This window comes from Chiloscyllium plagiosum, chromosome 9 (assembly GCF_004010195.1).
Source record: "Chiloscyllium plagiosum isolate BGI_BamShark_2017 chromosome 9, ASM401019v2, whole genome shotgun sequence".
Taxonomy (NCBI): domain Eukaryota; kingdom Metazoa; phylum Chordata; class Chondrichthyes; order Orectolobiformes; family Hemiscylliidae; genus Chiloscyllium; species Chiloscyllium plagiosum.
Window position 1 is genome coordinate 97,874,145 of NC_057718.1, and position 17,360 is coordinate 97,891,504.

At 44.5% G+C, this 17,360-nt stretch overlaps 1 protein-coding gene across 8 annotated transcripts in view; it reads left to right on the forward strand.

Annotated features, from left to right (window-relative positions):
* Window positions 1-17,360, forward strand: part of LOC122553085 (1-phosphatidylinositol 4,5-bisphosphate phosphodiesterase beta-4) — a 533,291-nt gene that overhangs the window by 33,967 nt on the left and 481,964 nt on the right. For 2 of the 8 annotated variants that reach the window (XM_043696591.1, XM_043696588.1), the window contains exon 3: window positions 328-443. The exons of the other annotated variants lie outside the window; for them this stretch is intronic. The gene's annotated coding sequence lies outside the window, so the exon portion shown is untranslated. The remainder of the gene's footprint in view (window positions 1-327; window positions 444-17,360) is intronic. 8 annotated transcript variants of the gene reach the window in all.

Here is a 17,360-nt window from a genome sequence, read left to right on the forward strand (position 1 = left end):
TAATCTAATCTAATCTAATCTAATCTTCTCTGGGTAAACAGCCCAACATCAATACCACAAGGCCATCACCTTCCCATCCTGTTCTGAGTAGGCCATGGGGAAAGACTGGAGGGTTTCTCTCTAAAAAAATACTGCAAATCAGTATTATGAAGTTACCACTGACACCTAGCTGCTAGTTTAGCCTGGAAGACCGAGCAGAGAAGATGCCAAGGTGACCGACTGCAGGAACCTCGAGTTTTGTTGATCCCCCAGAGTCTCAAATGACACACCCACTTCTCCATTCCAAACCATCCCCACATACCAAGACAAACTCCTTTGTTTCCCCAGATGCCAGACACTGGCCTCTTGAGCCTCAATTCTGCCCCTGACCAACTGTTGACCTGGTCTACACAAACAAGGCCCGGAAGGTGGTGAGAGGGATTGACGTGGCAAAGACCGAGCAGGTAATTTCTCTTTGTGGGGGGATATCTAGATCCAGGGGCCAGAATTTCAAAACGAGGGCTTTCTCATTTCAGACAGACATAAGGAGGAATTTCTTCTCACTGGGCATCACTGAGATTTGGATTCTCTTCCACAGAAAGCAAAGTGGGTTTTCACACTGAATACATTTGGAGCTGAGTTAGCATTTAGACTGAGGAAGGAGTAAAGCGTTACAGAGAGATAGGCAAAAAGATAGTGTTAAATGACAATCAAATCAGCCCTAATCTTATATAATTGTGGAGCAATTATCCCTTATCAATGGAATTCCCTGCCCAGTGAAGTAGTTAACACTACTTCAGTAAATGCTTTTAAAACTAAGATAGATTTTATTTGAACAATAAAGGAACCAAGGGTTACGGTGAGATTGCAGGTAAATTGAGCTGAGGCCACAAAAAGATCAGCCATGATCTTACTGAATGGCAGAGCAGGCTCAAAGGGCCAGATGGCCTACTCATACTCCGAGTTGTTATGCTGTTATGTTCAAACTCCAGGCATCAAATCATCTGCTCCCTTTACCTTAGATTAATATCACTCAAGATTAATATCAGGGCAGCAACTTTGCCCTTTGTCAGGGCAGACACACATGGACAACAAACTTACATGAAGTAGTAGCAGGAATGGGTCCTTCTGCTCAACAATATGGGCAGCATGGTGGCTCAGTGGTTAGCACTGCTACCTCACAGCACCAGGGACGTGGGTTCAATTATAGCCTTGGGTGACTGTCTGTGTGGAGTTTGCACATTCTCCCCGTATCTGCAAGGCTTTCCTCTGGGTGCTCCGGTTTCCTCCCACATTCCAAAGATGTGCAGGTCAGGTGAATTGGCCAAGCTAATTTACCCATAGTGTTCATGGATGTGTGGATTAGGTGCATTAGTCATGGGTAGGTTACTCTTCTGCGGGTCGGTGTCAACTTGTTGGGCCGAAGGGCCTGCTTCCACACTATAGGGATTCTATGAATCTATAAAGCCTGCTCCAGTATTTGCTGGAATCAGATTGGTGGTCTCAGCTCCACTTTTCCCTTATACCCTCGGACTCCATTGCCAGGAACCTAACTTAGCCATAAAAATATACCCCTGTTCTCTGGGGAAGAAAATTCCATGACTTCAACCCACAGAGAAAAATAATTCTCCCCATTAAATAACTAAATTCTGCCATTTGCCATAGGGATATTTGAACCCAGGTCCCCAGAATATGACTAAAGTCTCTGGATTAACAGTTCAACAATGGGCTTGATGCTGTACTGCAGAGAATTCTATTCAAAGAATAATGTTAGAACACTTGCTGATTGTTTCATCGTTTTTATTTTTCCTTCCACCAGTTTTGGATGGGAGCTGTGAACCGGGGGAGGGATTGAAGGGAGGGAATGGAGCGATTGAGTCAAAACGCTTAATGGGGATGGAGCTACTTAGTGCTTCTTGCCTGATCTGAACTCACTGATCGTACCTTGCTTGGAATGTGCAATTTAGTCTTTAAAATTGACCCAAGCCTTATTTTGAAATTCCAATTCGTATATTTGCTCATATCTTTTCCCGTGACTGTGAAGACATTTTTGCACCAAACATGGGCACAAATTGTGAAAAAGGATAAAACCACAGCCATAATATCACAAGGTTTGCTGGACTCTCTGTTAGTAATTTTAGTACGTCAAGCCAGGAGCATTATAAAATAATATTCGGGTAAAAACTGCACCAAACGCATTTAGTAGAACAGCATTAGACATACACATCAGTTTTCTGAACACAGTGGTCTCATTGTTGATCTGGTTGATTTTGAGGGGTTTCAAAGATTTATTAACAATTAAAGCCTACGTTTCCTGAAACATGACCACTTTGGTTTCAGATTACATTAGATTCCCTACAGTGTGGAAACAGGCCCTTTGGCCCAACATGTCCACATGACCCTCCGAAGAGCAACCCACCCAGACCCATTCCCTACCTTTACCCCTGACTAATGCACCTAACATTACGGGCAATTTAGCATGGCCAGTTCACCTGACCTGCACATCTTTGGACTGTGGGAGGAAACCCACGCAGACACTGGGAGAATGTGCAAACTCCACATAGACATTGCCCGAGATGGGAATTGAACCCGGGTCCCTGGTGTAACCACTGAGCCATATTTTCATGGCATCCGGGCATTGTTGGGATTATGAGTTAGAACTGATGTTCATCTTCTTTTCTGTTCAGTTGGTGGCGTTGTATCCAAAATTAGAAAGTGATAGCTAGCCCACAGGCTTCAGGACAGAATGTGCTTTGCTTTCCCTGAGCTCTCAGTTGTGGGTACATGGATTCAATTGTTCAGCCGGAATTTGTGTTACTGCAGTTACTTAAAGGCAAATTCCCTCTGCATCCATCACGTTATTAGTCCATCTCCCTGGAACATAAATTAACCCCAAGCTCTGTTTGTCATACTATGCCTGGAGTTAACCCTTTTTCCAGGCAAAAGTGAGGACTGCAGATGCTGGAAATCAGAGTCTAGATAAGAGTGGTGCTGGAAATGCACAGCAGCTCAGGCAGCATCCGAGGAGCAGGAAAATTGACATTCCAGATGGAAGGGCTTTTGCCCGAAACGTCGATTTTCCTGCTCCTCGGATGCTGCCTGACCTGCTGTGCTTTTTCAGCACCACTCTAATCTTAACCTTTTTTTTCCAATCAAGCTATTGTTCCCATGTTGATCGTCCATGGTCTCGTCCCACCTCCATTTCTTTAAGCCCAGTGGATGTAGAATGGGACAATTCCTTGCCCTCACGCTGGTTGACATTGTAATTTTGTTTCCTCATTCTTTCATGGTGTCCCTGGCAACGATCAGCATTTGTGGCCCACCCCTGATTGCCCTGGAACTGAGTGGTTTGCTATGGCCATTTCAGAGGGCAGTTAAGATTCGGTCATGTTGGTGTGGACCTGGAGTCAATGTCGGCCAGACCAGGTGAGGACAGCAGATTTCCTTTCATGTCAGTGAACCAGGTAGGTTTACTACAACAAAAAAAAACAGAAATTACTGGAAAGGCTCACCAGGTGTGGCAGCATCCGTGGTGAGAATGTGTGGAGCTGTGGAAACCTGCTGAGCCTTTACAGCAACTTCTGTTTTTGTTTCTGATTTCCAGCATTCGCAATTCTTTCAGTTTACTGCGGCAATCGATGAGAATTGTCAGCAATACTCAGGGACGTTCCAGATTTATGAATTGATTTGGATCCACACCCCCGCAGCGTTGGTCTTGGCCTTCCTGTGACATTACTACAATGACCACATCTTTCCTTAGATGCACTCTCTGCCTGCTTCATAAATGCAGTGAACTGTATCCTCACCTAATAAACTCCAGCACCATATCATTGAGAAAGGGTAACCTCTCCTCATCCTCCTTTTACTCCTGATGCCTTGACCTCCTGCATCTCTGCATGACCTTTGGTACGGCCTTCCATCAGTGCCTGTCCTGTTGGACTGCCCTCACTCGATTCTGTTTATTGGATCACTTCCTGGTCCCATTTGCTTAGTCGCATGACAAATATCATTTGAAAACAAGGGGCATAGCTGTCACAGTAGGAGTTGGCCAAGTGTGTGGATTACAACAACTGTCAGGCCAATAGGGATTCACATTTTGGAAAAATTATGTTCTTCCTTTCCTAACTTTCTGCTCATGATTCAGTGGAGATGTGACTGTAGATGGTTGTGGGACACCAATGCACATTGAATGAAGCATTTGGAAAATTGTTCTAACGGAATTCAATTCAGTTTGTTGGTTCTGATTGAAGTGGTTAGCACTGACACCTCACCAGACCAGGGGCCTGAGTTCAATTCCAGCTTCGGGTGAATGGCTTTGTGGAGTTTGCACATTCTCCCAGTGCCCACGTGGGTTTCATCCCACAGTCCAAAGACTAATGGCCGGTCCTTGGGTAGTGTTGCAGACCAGAGGGACCTAGGGTGCTGGTACATCATTCTTTAAAGTTTGCGTCACATATAGACAGGGTGGTTAAGAAGGCGTTTAGCATACTTGCTTTCATTGCTCAGTCCTTCGAGTATAGGAGTTGGGCCGTCATGTTGATGTTGTACAGGATATTGGTGAGGCCTCTTCTGGAATATCGTGTCCAGTTCTGGTTGCCCAGTTATAGGAATGTGCTGCTGGAAAAGCGCAGCAGGTCAGGCAGCATCCAAGGAACAGGAGAATCGACGTTTCGGGCATAAGCCCTTCTTCAGGAAGGGCTTATGTCCGAAACGTCGATTCTCCTGTTCCTTGGATGCTGCCTGACCTGCTGCGCTTTTCCAGCAACACATTTTCAGCTCTGATCTCCAGCATCTGCAGTCCTCACTTTTTCCTCCAGTTATAGGAATGATATTATTAAGCAGGAGAGAGTTCAGAAGAGATTTACCAGGATGTTGCCAGGTATGGAGTTATAAAGAAAGGCTGGGACTTATTTCACTGGAGTGTAGGAGGTTGACAGGTGACATGATAGAAGTTTATAAAATAGTGAGGGGTATAGATAGAGTTGATGGTAATGGTCACTTTCCCAAGATGGGGAATTTCAAGATTAGGGTGCACATTTTTACGATGAGAGGAGAGAGATTTAAAAGAAGACGTAAGAGGTATGTTTTTTACACAGATGGTGGTTTGTGTGTGGAATGAACTTCCTGAGGAAGTGGTGGATGTGGGTACAGTTACAATATTTAAAAGACATTAAAAGATGGATACATAAATCGGAAAGATTTGGAGGGATATGAGCCAGGAGCAGGCAGGTGGGACTCTTTAGTCTGGGGTTATGTTCGATGTGGACTGGTTGGACCGGAGGGTGTGTTTCCGTGCTGTATGACTCAATGGCTATTTGTGCAGGTGAGGTGGATTGGCCATGCTAAATTGTACACAATGTCCAAGAGTGTGCAGGCCAGGTGGGTAAACCAGTTAAATGTGGGGTGATGGGGATATGTTGAGGGATGGATCTGAGTGGGATGTTCTTTGGATGGTCGGTACAGACTCGATGAGCCAAATGGTCTCTGTTGGCATGGTGGGGATTCTGTGAAGTCACGGGAAAAGATATGAGCAAATATACAAATTGGAATCTTCAAAATAAGGCTTGGGTCAGTTATAAAGTCTAAATTGCACATTCCAAACAAGGTACGATCAGGCAAATACTGAAGGCAAGGCACACTAAATAGCTCCATCCTCACCAAGAGGTTCAACTCATTATCTGTTGATCTGTTTATACTGAGCAATTTTAAGTGGTGAGGTTTGTCAGTGATGGTTTGCTGTTGCCCTGCACTCTCAGGGTCAGCTCCTAAGTTGGCCTCAGCTGGAACAGGACTCCAGCCGCACTTTCTGCATTAATCTGTCTTACCCAGCTGGCTGAGATGTCCGGGCCCCATTTATACAACAGGCACTTCAGAATTGCTTTTCAGTACCGTTCCCTTAACCCGTTTTGACAGTTGTGTCAGCCCTGACATTTCTGGGAGAGAGAGCATCGTGACTGCAGTTGAGAGGTTAGCTCAGGAATGAATGGCCTTCCGCAGTTCTGTGGTCACATTCCGATCAGCAGGACACCTCTTAATCCAGAGCATGAGGTCTCATAAACTCTAAAACTCGTCAATGACACCGGTTAAGAAATCACATCAGCTTTATGGGGCCCAATGCGAAAGGTTAATTAATTAATAAAAATTAATTTCAATCAGATTAACGGCCCAAGTAAAGAATGAAAGATTTGACATTTTAACTTTAGTTTCCTGTTTATATACGAAGAAAACTGTAGTACTGGACTTTTTAACTTACTTCCTCATCTCTTCAGTCCTGTAACTAAGATTTTGCACCTTGGCACTTTATTCCTAAAATAGGACCGTGTGTGGTGACATTTCACTGTCCACCTGTACCCTGTATGTGTATGTGTGACAATAAAACTGAAATCTAAACCTAATATTTCATGTGCTGTATGAGCAGAATAAGTGGAGATCATTGGGATTATGACTTATGCACTTGCAAATTTGTCGCCATGGCTTTATGAGCTTAGACTCTCCATAAGCACCACAGTTTAATAGCACATGGCTAAAATGAATACAGTGATCAGCTGAATGTGAAGCGCAGGTTTCCCTCGGCAGCTGAATAATCAAAATAAGTTGCAGCTTCATTAGTATGGTTGGCCTGTGGCAGGGACGTAGTTAGATGGGGTGGGAGGAAGCAAACTGGCAAACGGGCAAATTGTTTGTTGCTTTTTTGGGGTCACTTATGCTTACTGTGTATAAACGTTAATGGCATCTAATTGACATGAAATTTGAAAACTTATGAACCGTAATTTCCCAGACCCCAGTGTTTTAAGCTGCTTTACATCACTGTGTAGCTGCTGCTCTCTGAAGTGGTAGAGGCTGGTACAATTGCAACATTTAAGAGGCATTTGGATGGGTATATGAATAGGAAGGGTTTGCAGGGATATGGGCCGGGTACTGGCAGGTGGGTCGAGATTGGGTTGGGATATCTGGTCGGCAAAGACGGGTTGGACCGAATGGTCTGTTTTCATGCTGTACATCTCTATGACTCTATGCACGCAACTGCTGTTGGTGAGATTGGCATCGATTTGAGTCCGAGTGTGTCACAGGTTAAGTTGAGGAGGTTCCAACATATTAAGTCAATACGTGATTAGGTTAGCACATTTATAACCAGCATCTGTTAAAGCATTTGAATAGATGATACAATTGAACATTCCACTCCCTACTGTAGTTACCCACAGTCATGGGGAATATGGTCCTTGTCATCTGCCTGAAGGGTAACTAGGGTGCCTCAGTGGTTAGCACTGCTGCCTGACAGCATCAGGGACCTGGGTTTGGTTCCACCGTTGGGCAACTTTATTGGTCAGAGTATTGAGTACAGGAGTTGGGAGGTCATGTTGCGGCTGTACAGGACATTGGTTAGGCCAATTTTGGAATATTGCATGTAATTCTGGTCTCCTTCCTATCGGAAGAATGCTGTGAAACTTGAAAGGGTTCAGAAAAGATTTACAAGGATATTGCCAGGGTTGGAGGATTTGAGCTACAGGGAGAGATTGAATAGGCTGGGGCTGTTTTCCCTGGAGCATTGGGGGTTGAGGGGTGACCTTATAGATGTTTATAAAATCATGAGGGGAGCATGGATACGGTAAATAGACAAAGTCTGTTCCCTGGGGTGGGGGAAGTCCAGAACTAGATGGCATAAGTTTAGGGTGAGGGGGAGAGATATAAAAGAGACCTAAGGGGCAACTTTTTCTCGCAGAGGGTGGTACGGGAATGGAATGAGGAAGTGGTGGAGGCTGGTACAACACTAAATAGACAAGGTCTTTTCCATGGGGTGGGGGAGTCCAGAACTAGAGGGCATAGGTTTAGGGTGAGAGGGGAAAGATATAAAAGGGACCTAAGGAGCAACATTTTCAATCAGAGGGTGGTGTGTATATGGAATGAGCTGCCAGAGGAAGTGGGTGAGGCTGGTACAATTGCAACATTTAAGAGGTATCTGGATGGGTATATGAATAGGAAGGATTTAGCGGGATATGGGCCAAGTCCTGGCAGGTGGGACTTGATTGGGTTGGGATATCTGGTCAGCATGGAGGAGTTGGACCGAAGGGTCTGTTTCTGTGCTATACATGTCTATGACTCTATGACTGTGCAAACTTCACACAGATATTCTCCGTGTCTGTGTGGGTTTCCTCCGGGTGCTCCGGTTTCCTCCCACAATTCAAAGATGTGCAGGTTAGGTGGATTAGTTATGCTAAATTGCCCGGAGTGTTCAGGGTTGTGCAAGCTAGGTGGAGTAGCCATGGGAAAGTCAGGGATAGGGTAAGTGTGTCGGGGTAGGATACTCTTTGGAGGGTTAGTATGGGTCAAATGGCCTGTTTCCACACTGCAGGGGTTCTAAGAGTAGTTCTGATTGAAGCTTTCAAAACATGAAGGAGCTGAGTAGAGTAGATAGAAACTGGCCTGCTGTAAAAGTTTAAATAACGAGGGGACACGCGTTCAACATGGTTTGAGAAAGAAGCTAAAGTGATGTGAGAAAGTACTTTTTCACCCAACGAGTAGTTAGGGTCTAGAATGCACAACCTAAAAAGGTGGTAGAGGCACATTGAACAGAGGCATTCGAGAGGACCTTGGATGACTGTGTGTTTTGAGTCAAACAAGCATGAATGGTATGTGGAAAAGGTAGAAGAATGGCTCAAAACCATGATGCTCGTTTGGAGAGCTGGTGCAGACATGATGGGCTGATTGGCCTCATTCCCCGAATCTGTGATCCTTTTATGGATTTGCAATGATGGTTGCTTGTAGATTTTCTGCATTGTTCAGAACTAAATAGCTTAATAGGGCAAGGCTGTAGCCATGCTTATTGGAACAATTGGATTCAGGTAGTGCCATCATCAGCACCCTTCTGTCTACATGAAGATGTGGCAAAACATGGCAATGGGTTGGCTTCAGACAGTGCACATTTGCGAATGGCTAAAGAGACCAATCCATGAAAGGATTGGTAGGTTTTGGTGCAAGTGCTGCTTTTTAAATTAAACAATGCTGCTCGGGGGATGTGGATTGTACTGCGTTTATTGCCCATCCCTAAATGCTCAGCAGTGTGTGGTGGTTTGTTGCCTTGGCTGCGATGGGGCAAGAGGGTAGGTGACCCACAGTACTGTCTGGGAGGGAGTTCCAAGACTTTGACCAGCGACAGGAAAGAAGGGACATTAATGTTCCAAGTGTGTGTATGTATTGTGGCTGAGAGGGGAACCTGTGTTTAGATGCCTCTGCTCCCCTAGACCTTCCAAATAGATAGAGGTGTCATTGTGGATCAGGGTTTTTCAGTGTTGACGCCTGTTGCCTAGTTGCCATAGCTACCGTCACAGCGATCCAGAAGTTGCCTCTGTCTTTGGCTTGTGCCTGTGAGCTGTGAAACTTGGATGTTGAGAGCTTTCATGTCCCATCAATAAGCATCCTGGTGGTGGAGCTTTGTGCGTCTCACTGGTCAGACTGACTCTGGTCTCCATACAGAACGTTTTCAGGCATGTGTCCACTTTCTGTCCTGTGAATATCGCCAAGCCAACAATGTTGGCTGTCTGTTTGGTGAACGCCAACATATCGGGGCCAACCACATTTGTCATTTTTTAATAGTGTTGTCCTTGGGATGATCAGTGGTTCAATGTTGACTATGATTACAACAGTCGGACTGGATTGCCATGTTGGTACCCATCGAACCGCATTGGAGAAGAATCGTCCTCAATCTTGAATCTAAGGAGGGAGGTGCCAATTGTCACCAACACCAGGAACCCTTCTGTGCTTACTGTTGAGATTTCCATACTTCTCACCAGTGTTCTGAGAAAGCTGGTGGTGAAACAATATTGGCGGCGGAGGAAGACATAATTTGCACCACCCTGTGCCAGACTCCCGATGTATTGATCACATGGGAGGGCATGAGTGCAAGATTGTGAAAGCACTGTGCAGCTTAGATTGTGCTGGAGCTAAAGATATAGAGTATGCCTTCCTAGTTGATTTTTAATTAGAGAGTCATAGAGATGTACAGCACAGAAACAGACTTCGGTCCAAAGTGTCCATGCTGACTAGATATCCTAAATTAATCTAGTCCATTTGCCAGCATTTGACCCATATCTCTCTAAACACTTCCTATTCATGTACCCATCCAGATGTCTTTTAAACATTGTAATTGGACCAGCCTCCACCACCACCTCTGGTAGCTCATTCCATACACACACCACCCTCTTCATTAAAATGTTGCCCAAATGTAAAAGGAGACCTGGACGACTCGACTGTCAATGTCACTGAAATAGTGGCAACCAGAAATTGGATGTTTGACTAGATGCTGGGATTCCTTAAGCATTGTTACCAGGTTACATGAAGGAACCCAAGGGATGGATTGAAAGCTCATTCCACTTTTGCTCCCCAGATGTTTGGACATTTCCTAATCAGATTCCAGTTGATACAATGTGCAAGGTTACCACAGGGAGAGCTTTCCACACGATTACTAGATGTTACTGCGTGCGTTGCCGCACGTGGTCTGACAGTACAGGTCCTCCCCGATATTTCATGTGACTTTCATGGTTTCAGAAAATATGAAGTAGAGAAAAGAGTGATGGCTCTGTCTTTCTAAGGTCCGTGCTCCGCCACAAGAGTTGCACGTACTGTCGTGCATCGTAATCCCCTCTGGCTCCCCAGACAGATGGTGTTGTGATGCATTCAAACTTTTTCACTCCTGTTGCCAATAGTCGGGACTTGGAGTCCAACTACATTTCATTTGCATTGCTAATGGCATACTGACTTGTGCAGCTTAATTTCTAGCAAAGTCTGAATAAATATTTAAATACCTTGGGCATAGTTTTCGCACTGAACTCCTGCTATTGACAGTTTATTGAAAGCCCATTGTTGGTTTAGCTGCGTTTTTGGATTGAATTCAATCTGAGCTAAAAGATGTAGCGTTACCTTAATTTTATCGACCAGAACCTTCCCTTGGGGAAACTAAACTGATTATTCCTTCAGTCATCTTCAACCTCTGGTTTCATAATTGTCTTTCATTGCTCACAGCTGAGAACTATTAAAAGTTTGCTGAAGTAACATAAGGTAATGTTTCCAATTACCCTACTGATCCTAACCTTCAATGCCTCTCCTCAAGGATTTATTGCAGAAATTCTTCCTGATATGCTATAGGACCATTGCAGAAATGTTACTATTAATATGGACAAATTTTATATAAATCGGCAAACCCTTGGGGGAGAAAGATTTTAAAATAAATTGTACATCGGGTAAACCAGAGATTGGGTGTAAAGGTTTTGTAACGGTGGTATCAAAAGCAAGGAACTAATTAAAACATAACGTTGGCCTTATTTATCTGAATGTGTCAGAGAATCATAGAATCCTTACAGTGTGGAAAGAGGCCATTCGGCCCATTGAGTCTGCACCGACCCTCCAAAGAGCATCCCACCCAAACCCACTGAGACACCTGCCTGCCCTATCCCTGTAACCCTGCATTTCCCACGGCTAACCCACTTACCCTACACACTGCTGGTCACTATGGGGCAATTTAACATGGCCAATCTACCCTAACCTGCACATCTTTGGACTGGAGGAGGAAACCGGAGCACCCGGTGGAAACCCACGCAGACACTGGGAGAACGTGCAAACTCCACACAAACAGTGTGGAGACGGTCAAATCTATCTAGTCAATTGAGTCATATTATAAATTATTTCCAGTGACCCGTCTCACGTTAAAAAATGATCCAACTTGCTGTGTGGAATCTTTTGACATCTCAGCCTGGGAATCGTTTGAAATAATCGTTTGTGCGAAAGCGCGTAAACTATTTTCTTAATTTAGCTGACTGTACTCACCATTCACAACGCGGCTTCCTCTATATTGGAGAGGCCAGACACAGATTGGGTTACTACTTTACAAAACACATTGACATTTCTGTCCTCAGCTGACTGCACTGTTCCAGTGTGAGCTTCCGGAACAGCTTGGCTTAGACACTTTACAACTTTCTGAACTCAACATTGAATTCAATCATTTTACCTGGAAAACACTGCCCCCATTTTTATTTTCTATTCTTCCACCTGCTTTTGACGCATCTTTTGTACCTATTCTGACCCCAATCTCTGTTCCCCTTTGTCCTCGAGATGTAGTGTTTCTGTTACTCCATCACCCCTGTTGCCCACCCTGTCATAGCCCTCACTTTATCCTTGGCGTGCCTGCTCATCCTCTTGCTGAAAATCCATTACGTTTCTAATGCTTCCCATTTTAAAAGGAAGGTCACATAGCAGAGACTTTGACTCTGTTTCTGTCCCCACCTAGCTGCTGCCATAATCCGCTGCTTTTTCAGGTTTCCAGCATCCTCCGTATTCTGCTTTCCTAGCACAGCGCTTGTGTATAGCTGAAAGGAAGGCACCATTTTGTCAAGGCTTTACTGCCTTTGCATACATCAGGAAATACTAAATCAAAAGGGTTGGGGGGGGGGAAGCCATCATTATACGTCATGGAAGGAGAATGAATCTGATTGATAGAGCCATTCACTCATTTATTTCTCAGAACTGACTTGGAAATATTACACTCAACCATCTTGACATAAAATTTAAATAAAACATGGCTGTTAACTGTCTATCAGTATTAACAGGTACATTCTCTATGACAATGCCCCGACCAGTCAGTAGCATTGCCTTGTCTTGAAGCATATTCCACTTTTTGCATGTCCGTGTGTCTCACAAATGTTTACATTTCCAAATAGCATCTTTCACCCCTCCAGGACACCCCCCCAAAAAACTTGTAGCCAATTAAGTATTTTAACGTGCATACAGTTAATTTGTACATTGGAAGATCCCACTAGCAGCATCGGTGTACATGAGATTACTTTGTTTTGGTGATGTGGATGGAGACAGCAATATTAGGCATTGAATTTTTAGTATCCCATCCTGATAAAGGGCTTTTGCCTGAAATGTCAATCTTCCTGCTCATTGGATTTTTAATGTCTCAATCATGAATCGGTGATTGATTTCTTAAACTATTATTCATTCATTGGATGAGCTTTGCTGATTAGCCCCAGCTCTAGTTGCCCTTGAGAAGGAATGGGGGAGCTGCCCTCTTGAACTGCTGAGGTCCATTTAGAGTAAATGCATCCACAATGCGGTTAGGAGAGGGTTGCAGGATTTTGACCTAGTGACACTGAATGAACAGGGGTGGCACAGTGACTCAGTGGTTAGCGCTGCTGCCTCACAGCGCCAGGGACTTAGGTTCGATTGCAGCCTCTGGTGACTGTGTGGAGTTTGCACATTCTCTCCGTGTCTGTGTGAGTTTCCTCTGGGTGCTCTGGTTTCCTCCCACAGTCCAAAGATGTGCATGTTAGGTGAATTGGCCATGCTAAATTGCCCATCGTGTTACGTGCATCACTCAGAGGGAAATGGGTCGGTGTGAACTTGTTGGGCCAAAGGGCCTGTTTCCACACTGTAGGGAATCTAATCTAATCATGCATTTCCAAATCAGGATGGTGAAGTATCCATCTGGTTTATGTATTCAAGTGGGACTTGAACCCACACTGTCTTAGAGTCACAGAGATGTACAGCACAGAAACAGACCCTTTGGTCCAACTCGTCCATGCCAACCAGATATCGTAAATTAATCTAGTCCCATTTGCCAGCATTTGGCCCATGTCCCTCTAAACCCTGGCAACATCCTTGTAAATCTTTTCTGAATCCTTTTTTCTGTGTGAAACTTCAGCAGATATCTTTCGAGACTTTTGCAAGAGGGTTTAGCCAAGTACTTAGGGAAATGAAAGAGATTTATTGGCTGGACAGGATCTTCTGCGTGTACAGCAGTGAGCAATGTCAGTTGAGCCATTGCACAAATAATTCTCTGTGTTACTCTTGGTAACTGCTTCCATTATTTTGAGTGGAATTGAAATAAGATGAATGAGTTTGTACTTGGTCCTGTCAGGGAATTGATTTGTTTCTTCCTTGGTCATCTTATCTTATTGCTATCAAAAGTTTGAGTGGTGCGTTGCTATTTTTATTGGAACAGGGCCTGTTGGTCAGAACATCCCTTGTCCGTGTCTTACTTGGGGAAAGTTAACATTCCTGGTCGGTGAACCAGATAGATCTAATTACTCCAGGTTTATAGCAACATGGTCACATCAACAAAAAAGTCAGCTTTTTATTTGCCAGTGTATTTTTATTCTTTTTAAACCAAAACCAAATTCTCAAGGGGCCAGGGTGAGATTTGAATTTCTTTTAGCTTATTTGTCCTGGCGTTTGGATTACTTGTCAAGTAATTTAAACTATATGCTACTGGATCATCCTTGATCACATTTGATTAGTCTGTTCTTAGGGCTAAAGGGATCAAAGGGTATGGGGAGAGAATGGGAACAGGTGATTGAGTTGGATGATCAGCCTTGATCATATTGAATGGCTCGGCAGACTCAAAAAGCTAAATAGCCTACCTCTGTTCCTATGTTTGATATTTCTGCTGTGGCCACTATCCGTCTGGAATGCCTTGACCTTTATTTATTGCCAGCTCGGTTTGATATTTGTCTCTCCTGGGTTTCCTTCACTTCCAAGCCATGGGTGGCATGGTGACTCAGTGGTTAGCGCTGATGCCTCACAGCACCAGGGACCTGGGTTTGATTCCAGCCTTCGGCGACTGTTTGTGTGGAGTTTGCATGTTCTCCCCATGTCTGCATGGGTTTCCTCAGCTGCTCGTTTCCTCCTGAATTGGCCATGCCAAATTGCCCACAGTGTTCAGGGATGTGCCGGTTCGATGCATTAGTTAAGGGTAAGTGTTGAACAATATGGTCTGGGTGGGTTACTCTTCAGAGGGTGGGTCTGGACAAGTTCAGCTGAAGGGTCTGATCCCACACTGTGATTCTTTGACTCCAGTCCTGTGTTGCACTAACCAACTCTGACTCAAAACTGTTTGGGTTTTTGCAGTTTATATCGGGCTGGGTTGGCTGGTCTCTCCTGTTGACATAACTATGCTGTCCTTGCACATCCTTCTTATTTTTGTTAATGATCAAGCTATCCATTTCTCTTGAGGTGCGCCAGCACTTTCAGTAGCTCGTTAATGAAATGGGCTCAGCTTGACTGATAATTAATTCAGCTCTATGACTTGCCGCTTCCCAACGGTTCGATATTTTGAAATCCATTTGCGGCATGAGAGCAGTGTTGGGGAATTTGCCCCTTATTGTCGCTCTTAATTGCCCACAGGGCAGATGATGGTGGCCCAACTTCCTGACCCACTGTTCTCCATGCCAACCGGAGAGCCTGCAGGATTTTGATGTGGCAGTGATGGCAGAACGATGTTAGGTTCCTGAGTGGGGATGGCGTTGATTGGAAGGAGACCTTGTCAGTATTCCCATGCATCTGCCATCTTTTGTGCTTCTTGGGTCATGGATCAGTTGTGGTAGCCAGGGGTACAGCAGTAGAAGCCCTGGTGTATTGCGGCACTGTTTGATAGATGGTAAACTTCTGAGCCAGTCTGTCCTAATGGTGGATGTTTTGTTTTGCTCCATCCTTCCTGGCGCATTACATTCACATTAAAGTATCTTCAGTCGTCCACCTTGGGGCTTCAGTGATAGCTCTGAGTTACTTGCGAAATGATGAACAGCCAGGAGCATTAGAGACCCAAAGAGACCTGAGGGTCTGTGCAGGCTTTTTAAGTTCATTTTCGGGATGAGGTGTCACTAACTAGGACAGCATATTGCCCTTACCTAATTGCCCAGAGGGCAGTTTGGAGTCAACCACATTGTTGTGGGTCTGGAATCACATGTAGGCCAGACCAAGTAAGGACGGCAGTTTCCTTCCCTCAAGGACAGGTTGTTAACACATCATAGACACAAATATGCAGCAACCACAAAGGCTAATGGGATGCTTGCCTTCATGCCTAGAAGCCTCGGGTACAAGGGTTTAAAAAAAGTCCTAGAATTCTTCATTGCAGTATATTTTGTTCAAGAAGGATTTGGCGCTTTGTTGATTTCCTTTCCAGTGTCTTATTCTGGTCCATGTAAGCGATGCTGATTTTAAAAAAGTATGTATTACTCAAATAAAATTGACATGGTCCATTTGAATAAAAAGCAACAAAGATTCTAAAGCCTTCCCATTAAATGATGAAGTGTAGTATGATGTGATGTGCAGAATTTAAAACATAAAGTCCACAGCTGATTTTTATATATCCTCATGCCAGGTGGCAAATACTCTTTAAAAGAGTGTGGAGTACAGGAATAGAGTATGAAAGTAGGGAACTATTGCTGCAACTGTGCAAGGCCTTATTGAGACCATATCTGAGTTTGAGTTTGATTGGTTGTTGCCACATGTACAGAGATACAGTGAAAAGTGTTGTTCTGTGTGCTATACAAGTCAGTTGTACTCTACAAAGTGCATCAGGGTAGCAGAACGGAGTGCAGAGTGTTACAGCTGCAGAGGAAGTGCAGAGAGAGAGAGATCAGCATTATCATTTGAGAGACCCAATCGAAAGTTTTGACAATAGCAGGGAAGAAGCTGTTCTTGAATCTGTTTGTATGTGTATTCAAACTTTTATATCGTCTGCTGGTGGAAGAGGGTGGAAGAGAGTATAACAGGGGTGAGAGGAGTCGTTGATAATGTTGGTTGCTTTCCCGAAGCAGTGGGAAGTATCGATGAAGTCAATGGATGGAAGGCTGGTTTGAGTGATGGACTGGGCTGTGGTCACAACTCTGTTGTTTCTGATGGTCTTGATGTGGAGGTGCCGGTGTTGGACTGGGGTGGACAAGGTCAAAAATCACGCGACACCAGTTATCGTCCAAGCTAGCGTTTTCAAATAACCCCATTGGGCTATAACCTGGTGCGTGTGAATTTTGATTTTACGGGGCTGGGAAGATTAGTTGCCATATCACACTGTGATGCATCCAGGTAGGATGCTTTCTGTGTTGCGTCTGTCAAGATTGTTCTGCCAAATTTCCTTAGACTCATGATGTGCTTTCTTGACCTTTTGCATCAACGTGGGTGGGCCAGGACAGATTGTTGGTGATCACCACTCCCAGGAACTTGACGCTCTTGGCCATCTCCACCTCACCACCACAGCAGACAGAGGTGTGCCCTCCATTCCGTTTCCTGACGTCAATGACCAGCTCCTTTGTTTTGCTGATATTGATGAAGAGATGGTTGTCTTGACATCATGCTGCTAAGCACTCAATCTCTTTGGTCCCCTTACTTGAGGAAGGGTGCAGTGGCATTGGAGGCAGTTCAGAGGAGATTCACTAGGTTGATTCCAGAGATAAGCAAGTTGTCTTTTGAAGAGAGATTGAACAGATGAAGACTGTGCTCTTTGGAGTTTAGAAGAATGGGGGAAGAACTAATTGAGGTATATAAGATGCTGAAGGGGATTGACAGCATAGATATAGAGAGGATATTTCCTCTTAGGGCGGCACAGTGGCTCA